The 15,651-nt window shown below is 36.7% G+C and overlaps 1 pseudogene; it reads left to right on the top strand.

Annotated features, from left to right (window-relative positions):
- LOC142641200 (serine carboxypeptidase-like 13) overlaps positions 1 to 15,651 on the top strand; it is a 54,749-nt pseudogene that overhangs the window by 16,677 nt on the left and 22,421 nt on the right.

Here is a 15,651-nt window from a genome sequence, read left to right as displayed (position 1 = left end):
TTTACTTTTTCTTTATAATATATGTACTACATTATCCAAAACTGTCTTATATAAAATATCACAAAATTATCCGTGCACTGTACAAGCAACTTACTAGTTTGATTCAATATTGCAAGACTTTTCACACACACACACACACACACACACAAAACTCTTTGCATTTCCATTCATCATTTTCACTTCTACTCCTTTATATACACATGACCAATACCCTTCATGCCATCCTATCTTGGATACATACAGAACAAAAACGATATCATTTACTTTAAACGATGCCTGCATAACTCCAACATTGTCGTACTATCTAATCTTAACCCGTATGAGTAGGCTATGATCAAGGAAGGGGGCTTGTACCTTCTATTCAGTGATGGTAGCTTATGGTTTTGATGTTAAAGGTAGAGGATGTGAAGATTGTGATTCGCTTTGAGTCTTTAGTTGTTTGAGATTTTGGTTTGAGAAAGTCATAAATGTATTTTGTTTTAGAACTAAAGTGAAAGAAAAAGAAACCTTCTAATTGATTATTTATGAAGTTAGCTATTTTTTATTTTGTTTTAGAACCCATAATTTGTAGGTTTTTTACTACTATTTTCTGCGGTATGAGCCAGAGTGATAAAAATAAAAATTAATGATGATTTTAAAGTGATTTATGTTTTTTTTTCTTGAGACTCTCTTTTAGGTTTCTACCTCATCAAAGTTTGCATTTATGTAAAATTTTTAGTTCATTGAATGTGTCAATAGAGTAAATACATATATTAATTATCTATAAGTGTGTACTACTATATATATATACATAGTTGGGTTTAAGTTCCATCTGGTGTAACTCTAAGCAATGTTACACCACCCAATAACTTGTTATAGAATTCATATTTTGAAAGTCCCACCGTTGAATTACATTTAACATTCATGCTAATTTTCATGTCAATTGGATGTTATTTTCTATTCGATCTATAAACTCATATTTTATGCATTATTTTAAATTTCAAAAACTCAAATTTAAATAATTGATTGATAACGTGACTATTAATCTTTGATCACTTTTAAAATTTTCAAGTATAAAGAACATACAAAGATAATGTAATCTAATGATGGATTTGTTAAATTTCGCATCCAACTATAAAATATTAAGTGGTGTAATATTGCTTAAAATTATACCAGGTATAACTTTAATCAAACAGACACACACACACACACACACACACACACACACACACACACACACAGAGATAGATAGATGGACTCAAGTTACACCTGGTGTAACTCTTATAAAGTTACACATTTTTTACACCGTAGATTCACAAGAGATCTAACGGCTAAAAAATATCATTAAATGCTATTGGTTTCCACCTCCTTCATAATTAATACTAGCATTTTCTCTCTCCTTATTTATTGTGTTTTACTTGATTAAAGAGCATATTGCATTTTTAACAACTTGCAGAGATTTTTCCTTAAAACCTTCCAGAGCCATGAGGTATTTCTCAACAATTTATAAGGTATTCGAGCACCAATCAGAGCACGTTCTAGTTGTCCCATTTGGGAAGCCTGGGCAAATAATTTTCTTGCCATCTCTTTGAGTTTAGTAGGTGTCTTTCCTTCAACTGATGGGAGTGGTGGAAGATGACTGTGTGAGTGGCCTTGTGACTAAGGCCCTTTGGCGTGGAAATTCTTTATAGACTTGGTCAATAAATCTGTGTTGTTGAAATTATCCCACCATTTCACAAAAAACCTATCTGGTAACTAATATTGGATCCCATATTGCCATGAAGAAATCCATGGAGCTATATTTACTAGAGAAGAGTAATATGGGTGGAAACTGTGACTGGTGCTCGAATACCTTATAAACTATTGAGAAATACCTCATGACCTTGGAAGATTTTAAGGAAAAATCTCTGCAAGTTGTTAAAAATGGCAATATGCTCTTTAATCAAGTGAAAAACAAGAAATAAGGAGAGAGAGAGAGAGAGAGAGAGAGAGAGAGAGAGAGAGAGAGAGAGAGAGAGAGAGAGAGAGAGAGAAAATGCTAGTATTAATTATGAATGAGGTGGAACCAATAGCACTTAATGAAATTTTTTTAGCTATTAGATCTCTTATAAATCTATGGTATAAAAAATGTGTAACTTTATAAGATTTTGAATTCGAGGTCATAGCCTTAATTGATTCAGGCGCTGATCTTAATTGCATTCAAGAAGGAATCATTCCCTCCAAATACTTCAAGAAGTCTACAGAACGATTAACATCCGCAAGTGGCGGAAGAATGCAAATAGAATTCAATCTCCCACAAGCTGAGGTTTGCCAAAGCGGCATATCCTTCAAAAGGGACTTACCCCCTTTTGGTATCAGAGCCAAGTTGGCCCGGTCGGAGTTGTAAGTTACTTTTTATTCAATCAAGTTGGTCGGCACTGCCGTCATAGTTATCCAAGTTACTTTGAGCATTATAATTATTTTGAATTATTTTATGGATATATCCCCCATACCCCATATTTTGTTTTACATCTATTTCATGATAACTCTTCCATTCCCATTTATTTATTTCTTCATCTGTTACTATTTCGTCATCTTCTTTTACATCTGTAAATGGTAGGCTGAGCCTCCTTCTTAACCATTCTATTTGTTATTCTGTGATTATTTGTTTAGATTAACTTTTGCTTCCTAGTTATCTGCTTCTTCTTATTCCTGTGTTTAGCCCTAAAATTTGTTGCAGAAGTACTGTTGAGACATTCTGAGTCCGGATATATGTTGTTAGCCCTATAAGTCCAGTATCTTCCTGGTTTGATTTGGTCAGCCCGTTAGAAGCAGAAGGAAGGCGATAAGGGTGGTCCCCATTTGGAAGAATTTGGTCGGATTGCGTTGGCACAGATAAGGCTTTTGTCCTAATAGTATACCCTGTTCCAAATCCAAAGGTTTGATCCAGAAGTTTGAAGTTAAAGGTGATTAGGTTGTAATTGTTGATTTAAGCTTTTAATCTTGAAAAATGAATAGGTTGTTTAGAAGTTACTCTTCTACCAGCAGTAGATGTTCCCAACCATCATCCCTCCCAGAGATACCAGCAGATGTAGTAATACTTAATTCAGAGTCTTATGAGTTATCAGACATAGATCTAGACATAGGAGATTGGAATATCCCTAAAGTTCCCACCAACCAGATCTATAAGTCCTCATGGTCTTGGAAGAAAGCCTTTAAGACAGATTACTATGTTAAGGCTATAGAACAAGTTTATGGTATAAACAAGGAGTACGAAACATGCTACTTGTTATCCCCTTCAGCTATTCAAGCACATAGGAAGTAAGGACATAACTTCCTACACATAGGTTTAGTCCAAGTAGGAGTTAAACCTCTTGTCAGAAAAGGTTTGAACAACTCAATCCTTATGGCCCTCAGAGATACTCGTCATGTTAGATTCCATGACAGCCTCTTAGGAACCATTGAAACCAGCCTTAGCAACGGACCAGTCCATTTTGACTGTTTCCTAGATTTTGCTATCCATATCCATGACAAGAATGTCATCAATGCCCTCACACTTAATATCAAGACCCATGGAACCCTCATGACACAGGGAACTAGCCAGATTACCTTGATATACAAAGTCTATTACAAGTGCATGAGAACGAACATGAATGTCGGAGCACTTGACAAAAGGGAAAGGGGTGAGACAACCCTTATCCAAACCACTGACCCTAGTACCAAGATTCGGGTCCCAAAAACCCTGAAATGGACAGAGGTCACATTCCCAGCCAATTGGACTTTAGAGAATGAGAACCATACTTTACAGATCCAAAAACCAGCCCAGAATCCAGATCTAGAATTTGTCCAACAACTAGCCGACGGCATGGTTCAGTTGAGTTTTGACAGATTTAGACTTAGCACTCCTCTGGACTATGAGTGTAGACCACCCCTGGATATATCCCAATTTAGATCCCCAATAGATCTACACCAACCCCATAGGCAGTCACCTATCTACCTTAGAGATAGACCTGCATCCCAGCGTAGCTCATCCAAACCTTCAGGATCACCATTCCCAAGATCTAGAAGAGATTTAGGTGTCCAACTCCAAGGAGTCCAATCTAAATCCCAGCTTAGCACACCTTGCTACACAGCCAAACAGGATTCGATTGTCAATGAAGAAGACGATCGTAAGCAATCCCCCCTATCCCCATCTGGAACTGATATGGAACAACCATTTCAGCAAGAGCCCCAGATACCTCCCATTGATCACCAGCTCTTTGTGTTAAACAGAGACTTCGTTCCTAACTTAGAAGAATTAGGAAATGAATTTGGTTTTGAGGAAAACAGAATCAAAAGAGAAGCCTATAAAGCTAATTACACCAGAGAGCAAAAAGGAGAAATATTTGAAGCATGGACAGCATTCATGAGAGAAATATCTCATAATGTCCCCTTTTTCATATACTTTGAAAGATACTTTGGCCAGCACAAACAGTTTTGTATCCTCACTAGAGTTTGGACCATAGATGAACCTAATGCAACTAAGGAAGTTTTACAGACTAGTAATCCACCTAAGAAGCCTTTAGCCAAGCTACCCACAACTAGGCACACCAGCCTCAATTACCCTAAGGACAAGACAGCCTTAGAGATTGTCACCCAAAAACTAGAAGAACTAGCGAAGAAGAAACCTGTCATCCCGTCACTAGTTTCAACAAGTCAGCTTAAGGTTTTAGATATCCCTACAACCTCTAGCAGTTCCTCCTCTGATACAGAAGAAGAGAAAGAACCCCTAGAAGCCAAATGGAAACGTCTGAAAATAAAAAGACTTGAAAACCGTGATAGCAGAGCCCCAAGGTTAAGGATAGCCTCCAAAGCCTATAGTAAGGCTAAGAAACTTGAAAATCATGTTCCTCAGAAACTTGGAAAATGCTTTGAGTGTGGCATGCGTGACCACCTAAGGAAAGATTGTAGAACCAAATCCCTCACTATAACCCTTAATGAACCATTGGTCAAGCCTAAGGAGACTAGCCAATCTCGCCAACTTTTAGTACACGAAACCAGTAAACCTGAACTAAAAATCTAGCAACCTAAGATAGAGAAGATCTACACTAAGTCCCCAAAGGAAGTTACGACCAACGACCTTCAAAGAGAAGCTAAGGAAACCAAGTGTAAGATTAGAACCTTAAAGCAAGAGCTAGATGCTCTCCAGAAAGCCCAACAGTTGGAAGATATTTCTCATCAAGGTAATGAGGAAGGGCCATCATTTCAGAACCCTTCTGATGATGAAACAATTAACCCCACAGCTGGTCTTATCCAAGAACCCTTCAAAGAATTGTTCTTAGATACCATCAGTAGGATTAACTTCTATAAATGGCATTCCAAAGTCAGGATTGTCATCAGCAAAGATTTTGAATTAGAGGTCATAGCCTTAATAGATTCAGGTGCTGATCTTAACTGCATTCAAGAAGGAATCATTGCCTCCAAATACTTCAAGAAGTCCAAGGAGAGATTGACATCTGCGAGTGGCGGAAAAATGCAGATTGAATTCAAACTTCCAAAAGCCCATGTTTGCCAGGATAGCATGTGTTTCAAAACCACATTTGTTCTTGTCAAAAATATGACAGACAAGGTTATCTTAGGAAATCCTTTCCTATGCATCTTATACCCTTTCACAGTGGATAGTAAAGGACTTACTAGCCATCCCTTTGGCCAAACTGTCAAGTTTAAATTTCTTAGTGGACTAGTGCCTAGAAACATTAGCACCATCTAAGCAGACTCTGTCCCAAAACCTTAAACCTGATTAGTGCCAAGACTATACATCTTAAGTACCTTCAGGAGGAAATGAGATACAAGAAAATTGAGGACCAACTAACTTGTAAAACCTTCCAAGAAAAGATCAGAGAGTTTGAGGAGAAACTTAAGCAGGAATTCTGCTATGATCTACCCACAACTTTTTGGCATAGAAAGAGACATGAGGTAGCTCTCCCATATGTCAAAGATTTCAATGAAAAGGATATCCCTACCAAAGCTCGACCTATCCAAATGAACCAAGAACTCATGGATACTTGCAGAGCAGAAATAGAGGACCTCCTTAAGAAAAGAATCATCAGAAAGTCTAGATCACCATGGTCTTGTCCAGCCTTTTATGTCCAGAAAAATGCTGAGATAGAAAGAGGTGTTCCTAGATTAGTCATCAACTACAAGCCCCTTAACAAAGTCTTAGAATGGATAAGGTACCTAATTCCCAACAAAAAAGACTTAGTCAATAGGCTTAGTAAAGCAGTTGTTTTCAGCAAATTTGATATGAAGAGTGGATTTTGGCAAATACAAATCAGAGAGTCTGATAGGTATAAGACAGCCTTCACCACACCCTTTGGACATTACGAATGGAATGTAATGCCCTTTGGTCTCAAAAATGCACCTTCTGAATTTCAAAATATCATGAATGAGATTCTTAATCCATTCTCCAGCCATGCAATTGTGTACATCGATGATGTACTCATCTGCTCCGAATCTTTGGAATAACATCAGAAACACCTAAGAGCATTCTTCCATACTATCAAACTCAATGGTCTTGTTGTTTCAGCCCCCAAGATCAAACTTTTCCAAACTAGAGTTCGTTTCTTAGGTTTTGATATTCACCATGGTGTAATCAAACCCATAGATAGAGCTATCTAGTTTGCAGATAAATTTCCAGATGAAATCTTAGATAAAACTCAGCTTTAGAGATTTCTAGGATTTCTCAACTACATCTCAGATTTCTATCAGAATCTCAGGCAGCAATGCAAACTTCTTTTTGATAGACTTCGTACCAATTCATCCCCTTGGACTCCAGCCCATACCACAGTTGTCCAACATATCAAACAATATGTCAAGACCCTTCCTTGCCTAGGAATTCCCTCAGTCAATTCCTTCAAGATTGTCCAGACAGATGCCTCTAACATAGGTTATGGTGGCATCCTCCTCCAGCGTGTTAGTCCTAATTCTCCTGAACAGATAGTCTGTTTCCATTCGGGAATATGGACTCCCACTCAGATTAATTGTAGTACTATTAAGAAAGAAATACTATCTATAGTACTATGCATTTCAAAATTTCAAAGTGATCTTTTGAATAAAAAGTTTTTGATCAAGATTGATTGTAAATCTGCAAAACATGTTTTTGAAAAAGATGTTTAAAACATTGCATCAAAACAGATTTTTGCACAATGGCAAGCCATCCTTTCAGTTTTTGACTTTGATTTGGAATTAATTGAAGGAAGCTAGAACAGCATCCCTGATTTCCTAACCCGTGAATTTTTGCAGAATCATAGCCAAAATGTCCGGGAAGAAACCCGTACAACATCCCCAACCCCCAAAGTTGCCTAAACAGCAAAACCTTGTTGGTGCTAGCCAGGCACAGAACCCTGGCAAGCTCGTACCAATCACCCCTAGCCAAATCGTCCCATTTTCCCAAGCAAAAAACCCTAGTCAGAATAATCCAGCTTCACCATCAAACATTGCCAATCGTTATTTGGTTTCAACAGTTCCAAAACCAAATTATGAAAGGCCACCTTATGGTCAGCCCAGTTACAGTTCAGTTTTAGCCACTCCAGCACCAAGGGTAATTAACCCTTATGTCGTTGATGAGCCTTTTGGCCCTATCCAAACCTAAAAGCCTTCTTCTTATCTAACCCAGAAAGTAAAATCTTCTTATATCAAGAAATCCTTTATCTAGCATATCTCTTATATTGAACCTCACCTAATTCGTATAACAGATCCACTTGCCTTAGCCATGGAAGTTCTGCCACCAAGCTGGCATTTCTTACCCAAACATCCAGAGAAAAATATCAAGTTCTACAAGAGCATCCTCACCCAAGAAAAGTCTGCTCAAATAGAAAACATCTTCAACAAAGGGGACCCCCCAATAGTCCTCTATCACAAGTTTATCATCACAAGCTTCGTCAGTTGCCAAGAATGGGGACAACATCCTTCTCTGTTAAGGACCCTAAAAAATTACAGGTCTCCAGCAGGCTCAGAACTCCATTATAGTTATTATGACTACATGGACGCCTTTGAAAAAGTTCTCTTTTTTCAGAACCAGAACTTTAATCATTCATGGTTCTTAATGTTCAGCAAAGATTTCCAAAGCCAAATCCCCTCTTGGTTCCTTAAGTGGTGGGAGATGTTTGGATCCATCCCTCAGATCCTCCCGGAACCATTACAAGATGCCCTAAGATACTTTGATTCAAGATGCAGCTCTTCCAAACACCGATCTCAATTCCCAATAATCCTGCTCTTCACTCAAAGGTATAGGGTCCACTGGATTAGTATGTGGAAATACACAATTAACAGCAACCTCCTAGACTGAGAATTTTTGGTAAAATAGTGGGACAGCCTTAAGATTGATCCAATCATTGATCAAGTTTATAAGGAATATCCTCCCCCAATCCAGAAACCCATTGCCCACAGGACAAGATCCCAGTCTAGCCTAGACTCTGTCCAAATTGCTGGAAAAACCAGTAAAGAATTAAAAGAACTAGCCTAGCAGCTAATGGTCCATTCACAACAGCTAGAATCAAAAGAACAGATTTCTCCTACTGCTTCAGTAGTTTCAGTTAATCACAGTCCAATTGATCCTCTTCAGGATTCCCAAGATCCATATGATGGGTATAATTTGGATAGCGATTAAAAAGCATCCTGACCAAGCAACGCAGGATAAGGTTCCAAACTGGTTACTATTCTAAATCAGCACCAGCCACTGACATGAACAATACCCGCATCATGAACAGTACCAGTACTCAGCAGATTCCCTGACAAATTACTATTCATCCAACAGCGACAGATGAACAGTACTCCAGAAAAGCAAGGGGACAAGTCGCTATTCATGAACTGTAAAAGTTATTGTTCACAGACACAATCATTCAAAGACACTGTTGCTTTCGGTGGAAAGAGTTTTCACCTTAGTAAAAGCAATTCACCTTCCGTGATTCCAGCAATCTTCAGATGGCATCCAAGGCTCCCTCTAGTCTATATAAGGCAGCCAAGACTCACTTCTAAGGCAGGTCTAATTTTAGGAAGAACTCCAAAATACCTCACTCAGCTTTGCCTCCTCTTTACAACCCTTAGCATTGTAATCAGATGGCTTCTCTTTACTTTTGTAATACCCTAGCCGGTTTTCACAATTGTAACCCCATGGCCTCAACCGGCCTTTATCTGTATATTCAGCACATGGCCTCAGTCGTCCTTAGTTTGTAACTTACCCCCCTTTTGGTATCAGAGCCAAGTTGGCCTGGTCGGAGTTGTAAGTTACTTTGAGCATTATAATTATTTTGAATTATTTTATGGATATATCACCCATACCCCATATTTTGTTTTACATCTATTTCATGATAACTCTTCCATTCCCATTTATTTATTTCTTCATCTGTTACTATTTCGTCATCTTCTTTTACATCTGTAAATGGTAGGCTGAGCCTCCTTCTTAACCATTCTATTTGTTATTTTGTGATTATTTGTTCAGATTAACTTTTGCTTTCTAGTTATCTGCTTCTTCTTATTCCTGTGTTTAGCCCTAAAATTTGTTGCAGAAGTACTGTTGAGACATTCTGAGTCCAGATCTGTGTTGTTAGCCCTAAAATCCAGTATCTTCCTGGTTTGGTTTGGTCAGCCCGTGAGAAGCCGAGGGAAGGCAATAAGGGTGGTCCCCATTTGGAAGAATTTGGTCGGATTGCATTGGCACAGATAAGGCTTTTGTCCTAATAGTATACCCTGTTCCAGATCCAAAGGTTTGATCCAGAAGTTTGAAGTTAAAGGTGATTAGGTTGTAATTTTTGATTTAAGCTTTTAATTGGTGATTAGGTTGTGATTAGGTTGTATATATATATATACAACCATTAAATTTCCCACCCATTTTAGATTTGACTCAAGTTACACTCATTTTAGACAGTTGATCATCATTAAATCTAATGGTCAGCAAAAAACAACCTCTCACATCATTAATATGTAATTATTATTTTCCAGGTCAACTCATTTTAATTAAATCTTCTCACATTCATTGTCTCTCTCTCCCTAATAATCATCTTCCAATTATTACAAAAAAATCTTATTCTACCCCACCCACTTTTTTTTTTACAAGATAAAAATTTTACTATAACCTAATCTAGGTGCATATGTGTGTGAAATTTCCTTCTAGAGACTTGAACCCTAACCCTTACCCTCCATACCCCATAAACACTTATACTTGTGGAGTGACCATCGCACCAAGAGTGTGCAGTGGTTCCTCCACCAGGTGTAAGTTAAACCCACCTCATATATATATGTGTGTGTGTGTGTGTGTGTGTGTGTGTGTGTGTGTGTATATATATATGTGTGTGTGTGTGTGTGTATACACACCATTAAATCTTCCACCCATTTTAGATTTGACTCGAGTTATGCCCATTTTAGATTGTTGATCCTCATTAAATCTAATGGTTAGCAAAAGACTACCTCTCACATCATTAGTATGTAATTATTATTTTCCAGGTCAACTCTTTTTAATTAAATCTTCCCACATTCATTGCCTCTCTCTCCCTAATAATCAATCTTATTCTCCCCCACCCACCTTTTTTTTATTTTTAAAATTTTTTTTACAATAGAAATTTTACTATAGCCTAATTTAAGTGTATATATGTGTGCAGCTTCCTCCTAGAGACTTGAACTCTGACCCTTACCCCCCACACCCTATAAAACACTTATACTTGTAGAGTGGCCATCGCACCAAGAGTGTGCGGTGATTCATCCACCCATCTAGTTCCTCCACCAGGTGTCACTTGAACCCATCATATATATGTATGTATGTGTGTATATATATATATATATATATATATATATATATATATGTATGTATGTATGTATGTATGTATGTATGTATGTATGTATGTATGTATGTATGTATGCACACCATTAAATCTTCCACCCATTTTAGATTTGACTCGAGTTACGCCCATTTTAGACTGTTGATCCTAATTAAATCTAATGGTCAGCAAAAGACTACCTCTCACATCATTAATATGCAATTATTAATTTCCAGGTCAACTCATTTTAATTAAATCTTCCCACATTCATTGCCTCTCTCTCCTTAATAATCATCTTCCAATTATTACCAAAAATCTTATTCTCCCCCACCCTTTTTTTTTTACAAGATAGAAATTCTATTATAGTCTAATCTAAGTTTATATGTGTGTGAAATTTCCTTCTAGAGGCTTGAACCCTGACTTTTACCTCCCACACCCCACAAGTACTTATACTTGTAAAGTGACCATCGCACCAAAGTGTGCAGTGGTTCCTCCACCCACCTGGTTCCTCCACTAGGTGTAACTTGAACTCATTTCATATATATATATATATATATATATGTATGTATATATGTATGTATGTATGTACACCATTAAATCTTCCACCCATTTTAGATTTGACTCGAGCTATGCCCATTTTAAACTATTGATCCTCATTAAATCTAATGGTCAGCAAAAGATTACCTCTCACATCATTAATATGTAATTATTATTTTCCAGGTCAACTCATTTTAATTAAATCTTCTTACTTTCATTGCCTCTCTCTCCCTAATAATCATCTTCCAATTATTACAAAAAATCTTATTCTCCCCCACCCACTTTTTTTTTTTTTTTTTACAAGATAGAAATTCTATTATAGCATAATCTAAATTTATATGTATGTGAACTTCCTCCTAGAGACTTGAACCCTCACCCTTACCCCCCACACCCCATAAATACTTATACTTGTGGTGTGACCATCGCACCAAAGTGTTTGGTGGTTCCTCCACCCACCTAGTTCCTCTATCAGGTGTAACTTGAACCCATCTCATATATATATATATATATATATATATATATATATATATATATATATATATGTATGTATGTATACACACCATTAAATCTTCCACCCATTTTAGATTTAACTCGAGCTATGCCCATTTTAGACTATTGATCCTCATTAAATCTAATGGTCAGCAAAAGACTACCTCTCACATCATTAATATGTAATTATTATTTTCTAGGTCAACTCAAATTAAATCTTCTCACATTCATTTCCTCTCTCTCCCTAATAATCATTTTCTAATTATTACAAAAAATCTTATTCTGCCCCACCCACTTTTTTTTTTTTACAAGATAGAAATTCTGCTATAGCCTAATCTAAGTGTATATGTATATGAAACTTCCTCCTAAAGACTTGAATCCTGACCCTTACCCCCCACACCCCACAAGCACTTATACTTGTGGAATGACCATCGCATCAAGAGTGTGCGGTAGTTCCTTCACCCACCTGGTTCCTTCACACCATATATAAATACACACCATTAAATCTTCCACCCATTTTAGATTTGACTCGAGTTACACTCTTCTTAGACGGGTAAATATTGGGTACTCCCGGAGCACTATAAATATGTACTCCCCCCTCTCACATAACTGTGGGTTCCATTAATTAAATTTATGGTGGGACCCACAATTGATGTGAGAGGGGGGAGTACTCATTTATGGTACTCTAGGAGTATTTAATAATTTTCCTTTTTAGACTGTTGATCCTCATTAAATCTAATGGTCAGCAAAAGACTATCTCTCACATCATTAATATGTAATTATTATTTTCTAGGTCAACTCATTTTAATTAAATCTTCTCACATTCGTTGCCTCTCTCTCCATAATAATCATCTTCCAATTATTACAAAAAATATTATTCTCCCCCACCCTTTTATTTTTTTTTTATTTTTTATATATATACAAAATAGACTATATCTTAATCTAAGTATATATGTGTATGAAACTTCCTCCTAGACACTTGAACCCTGACCCTTACCTCCCACAATCCACAAATACTTATATTTGTGGAGTGACTATCGCACCAAGAGTATGTGGTGGTGCTAATGCTATTCTATTAGGTCAATAGAATCTTACCTTGAAATTAATAGAACACGTTTGTAAACAGAGATTTTCACGAAGGAGAATAAAAAAAAAAAAAAAAGAAGGAATAGTCCAACTCCAATTCAAACTTAAACGCATATCTCCTAATTGACTCTATAACAAAATGCATTAAAATACAAACTCAAATAGAACTCTTTCCCACCTCCTCTAAAAATAAAAAGACTTTCCCACCGTTTCACTCTAACTAGATATTGCGTGTGCTGGTGATTTATTTATATTATATGATTTACAAATATAAAGCTCTCTTTCTATTCACTCTCAATCTCTGTGTGGGGCAACCTAGGCTACCAGTAGGAAATTGTCACAAACCATTTCAAATATTGCGTAGGACTCTCCATCTCCAGCACCTCTTGTTACCAAAGCCATGTCATCCATTGCATGTTCACGTTCTCAACAAGGTCGTAATTAAGGAGCCAAATTTGCTGCTTATGGGAATGGAGAAAGAGAGACGCATTTATTGAGTATGTTGACAAATACAACGTAAAACATTAATTTCCACAGTTGGATTACATTATTTTGGTATATTGTCTATGTTTGCAAAATTTTAAGGTGACCAAAGATTAATAGTCATGTCATCAATCAATTGTTTAAATTCAAGTTTTTGTATTTTAAAATAATGTATAAAAGATGAATTTATAGACCGAATTGTAAATAACATCCAATTGGCATGAATGTTAAGAACATATAAATTATGTTATTCTATGGTGTGATTTTCAAAATATAAATTCAATAACAAGTTATTGGGTAGTGTAATATTGCTTAAAGTTAAACTAAGTATAACTTTAACTCAACTCTATATATATGTTTGTGTGTGTGTGTGTGTGTGTGTGTCAGAAGTGTTACACAGATCTAATGGTTAAAAAAGTCAACGGTCTATGTCACACTTTTTAATAAAATTAATTGTAAATAATATTATATTATGAGTAATGCTATAGCCACAAACTATTTTACAACATTTTTACAAAGAGATTAAATTGGGTCAGGAGCTGGCGTAAAAGGGGTGTTTTACGCCAGCCAATCCTGACCTGACACGTCAGCAAATAATAAAAAAAACATTTTTCCTCTCCCTCTCCTCTTTCCATCTCCCTTACTTTTCCAGAAACATTGAAGGCATGAAACAACGTTGAAGGAGCCACTGCCTCTCTTTTCTTCATATTTCCCTCTCTTTTGCAAAATCCTCTGAAAGCCTGCAAATTTTATTAAAAAATCCCAGCAAAGGAGCTGTTCACGCACCCAAACTAACCATCAATGGAACTCACAAAAAAATATAGTGAGAAACCCATGCCATAAACTCAGATCCACCCAAAAAAAAAATCAACCCAGTAATTTCTACATTCTTTTCATTTGGCCCCTTTAATACCTTTTGGCCTAAAAAAAGCAAATGAGAAAAAACCAATTGGCTTATTTACAACCCCGTTACTCCCCAAGCCAAAATTACCAAATCAATTTTCACAAAAAAAAACCATTAAAAGAACAAATGGGTCTCTGCTCTTTCTTTCTTTCTATCTACATATGACTAAATGCACAGATCTGTGGCGTTAAACCCTCATTGTTTTGAGACAAAACCAGGTTTTTTGAAGTGGGTTTCCTTTATTTCCTCAACCCATTTTAGGAAAATTAAGGCTTTTGCATTTGCTTACTGCTGATATGGTTCTGGTGTGTGTTTTTCTTGTTCCAATCAGAAAGAGCAAATGGGTCTCTGCAAGAAAGTTTCTTGCTTTTTGCTAATGGATGGGTCTGTGGATCTATGGATTGGAAAAAACCTCATTTTTTAAAGCTTAAAACTTGTTTTAGTGAAGTGGGTTTTTATAAATTTTTGTGAATATTAATTGGCATTGGAGAGAAAGAAAAATCAAGGCTTCTTTGTTGAGGAGAGAAATGATTCAGTTGTTGTTCTTGGTTTTGTTTGCTGAGGGTGTTTTGGCATTTCTTCTATTGGTCAAGATTGGGCCTTTGAGAGAGCTTGTGATAAAGAGTTTGGATCAGCTGAAGATTGGGAAAGGTCCTGCCACTGTGAAAACTATAGCTGGTACCATGTATGTGATTCTACTATCAAGCCTTATGAGCATTGCTAAGATCCAGAACAAGGTTGCAAAGCTTGGAACCATGTCACCCATGGATCAGGTTCTATGGAGGACCCATTTGCTTGAGGCTTCACTCATGGTTATGTCTTCTATTTTTTCCTTCTGTGATTTCTTGTTTGTATGTCTTCTATCTTTCTTGAAGTAAAATTGCTAGTTGAAACTGCTGAGATTTTTTTATAAAATTTGCAGGCTTTCCGAGGATTTTGCAGAAGAGAGGAAGATATGAAGAAGAGAGGTTGTGGCTCCTTCAACGTTGTTTCAGGCCTTCAATGTTTCTGGAAAGTGAGGGAGATGGGAAGAGGAGAGAGGGAGAGAAAAAATGTTTTTTTTTAATTATTTGCTGACGTGTCAGGTCAGGATTGGCTGGCGTAAAGCACCCCTTTTACGCCAGCTCCTGACCCAATTTAATCTCGAAAACTATTGATGTGACCAGTTTCTTATTGATTTTCATTTAAACCCACTATTAATATCAATTTTTCATTTACCAATAACTACTCACCACATCAGCAGTTTGTAAAAATTTTTTTTACCTCTAGCATTATTCTTATATATATATTTTTTACTTTCTCTCACTCCCTAAGTAGTTTATCCCTAACCTTGAACAGGTGCTAGTCCCAATTTTTTGCATCGCACATCCTTTTATAATACTTACCCATTATCATTGTGGTATG

Source organism: Castanea sativa, chromosome 1, assembly GCF_040712315.1.
Source record: "Castanea sativa cultivar Marrone di Chiusa Pesio chromosome 1, ASM4071231v1".
In the NCBI taxonomy this organism is placed as follows: Eukaryota; Viridiplantae; Streptophyta; class Magnoliopsida; order Fagales; family Fagaceae; genus Castanea; species Castanea sativa.
The sequence above is the reverse complement of the archived record's forward strand: the minus strand, read 5'-3'. Positions and strand labels throughout refer to the sequence as shown.